This window comes from Phalaenopsis equestris, unplaced genomic scaffold (genome assembly GCF_001263595.1).
Source record: "Phalaenopsis equestris unplaced genomic scaffold, ASM126359v1 Scaffold001043, whole genome shotgun sequence".
Classification (NCBI taxonomy): Eukaryota; Viridiplantae; Streptophyta; class Magnoliopsida; order Asparagales; family Orchidaceae; genus Phalaenopsis; species Phalaenopsis equestris.
The window spans coordinates 7,681-10,143 of record NW_018165482.1 but is presented as its reverse complement, the minus strand read 5'-3'; positions in this window follow the sequence as shown (position 1 = coordinate 10,143).

Sequence of the window (2,463 nt, the reverse complement as noted above, 5' to 3'; positions counted from 1 at the left end):
GAAGAAGCGCGGGGGCTCCTCCTTGGGACATGCAAATACGATGCGGTTATCTAGAGCGGTCCTTAAGTATTATGGAGGCCCTATTAATATATGCAGGAAGGTAAATGTTACAATTTTTAAATATGGAATCTTTTAATCCTAAATTTTAATATCCTAAATTTTAATTATCTTGACTAATTATCTTGAATATTTTATTTAGGATTTTGTAGAAAATTATAATTTTAGGGTCCTTAATGAGCCTAGATTATATCGTGAAATCCCAATAAACCACAGAAAGAAACAAGGAAAACACATGCAAGTGCAAACATGCAATATGATGCAAAACAAGTCAAATCAAAATAATAAAAGGCCGGTGTCGCTGGGTCGACAACATATCCTAAAAAAGAAAAAGGCGGCCAAACTCTGCTTACACATGCTCGGTCCTAATTCTATACATCAATATAAAATGCAGAATTAAGATACGGGGCACGAGCATCTGCTCCTGGTCCCCTCTATGTGGTTCCCGTGCCAAATGCCTCGGAACTCGTGCCCGTATCTTATTTCTGTTATAGGACTTTCCTAGACTCTAAAAGTACATAGGAAAAAGAAAAAAAAAAGACTTAATCCTGCAACAAAGTAAGTGTCAGCGTGAAAGCTCACATGCAAATAACGTATCATGAGTCATGCCTTAAAAGTGGGTTAGCTAATAACACCTGCAAACGAAAGGGTCGAAATCATTACTTACTCCCCTCATAGCGGTACCGGTGTGTGTGTGCATATAAATAGGCATGACTCCCTGCATAAAAGCACCCTAACACACTACAACACATATGCAGCATTCAGTCACACCACAAGTATAATGCAAATAAATGATACCTGGCTAGGGCAATGAATCCAACAGAGAACAGTAGCCAGACATTAAAAAGACTACCTAGAACCCTAAATCCTAGCCTAGCACACCATTTAACGAAAAGAGCGTAAACCTAATATCTAAGTGCGGGGTAGGTCTGAGTATTGTATGACTTTGATATGGTCGCCATTCTGGCCCCATCTTAAAGATCCAAAGGATCTAAGGGTGTCACAAAGAGTGGTGATACAATTTAGATCTATAAGATCTTTAGCACAGTCATACTCGTGTAAATTCTGGTGGGTTAACTCGTATTGCTCACCGGGAATAACTCGTATTGCTCACCGGGATCAACTGACCAAAGGAAAATATGCTGAGATTTTTATACCTCTTTTATAATGTTTTTAATGATATTACAATTTAAAGAAAGGTATTTTGAATTTGGAGCAAAAAGGACCAAAATGTGGAGAATTGCACTGGGGCGTCGGCGGCGAGCTTTTCCCGAGGCTACAGGACAAATTCTCCAGAAGGCCGCCCACGGACGGCGCCATCGAGACCACCGACGGCGGGATCGACGATTATGTGACATGTACAATGGATAAGGCCGGATTTTGGAGGGGTGCGTAAGCAACTCTTGGGAAAACTCATCAACATCTTTAAAGATAACATTTTGGCCAAAAATAGAGAGACTTTTGGAGGCTTGGGGGTTAGAAAGGATCCATTAGTGCGTAGAAAGCTTGCTAGAGCGTATAGCTGTGAGGAATTATTCAAGAAATTGTAAGAGTGGAGAGAAAGAGAGAGATTTCTTCCTCCTTACTACTTCAAAAAGGAATTTTTTGTGTTGTAAAGAAAGGAAGAGATTCAGAGAAACTTCAAGGAGTGTTCTTGCGGAAAAATTTAGAGATAAGTTATTTATTTGTTATAGTTTGTATGAATTTGATTTTATATATGAATTTTGAGTTTTGTTGTGTTTTCCCCATGAGTTTTGAGTAGTTTTCTTTGTCTTTCTCCATGTATCGAGATTTGTGAAATCGTGATTTGAATTGGTGAAGCCATGAAAATGTTTAAGAAATTGTGATGATTTTTTAACTTCAATCTTAATTTACTTTTAATCTGGCCAATTGATTTGTTAAAATAGGTTGAGTTTACAACTAAAGTGAAGATTACATCTAAGATTCAAGGAGGTCAAAGCCATTGGAAGTTGAGTGCAAATAAATAGGGAAATATTTCTATCGGGCATAGAATTGGAGATTTTAGAGTGACAGATTAAAATCCTCAATTTGGTCCTATCGTTTGACTGCTGATGTGTAGATGTTAGCCCTCAGGTGAAGGGAACATGGGAGCTCCAAAGTGAGAGCCGGTATCCTCCTAGCCTAGCTGTAGAATCAGTAACCAAGCATATGATTAGTCAATGTTCTTTATGCATGGACCAAAGGGTAAAGAATAGGTATGCTCCTATTTGGCACAATATAAATTGAACTAATTCATTTTATCGATTCACTATAATTTCTTGACAAGGAGAATGATGCTTTCTTATATATTGAATATCACAAATTAAACCCTACTTTATATCATTAGTTATTTATTAGTTATCCAAATTATCTACTTATTTCAATTGCCTATTAGTGACAAATAAG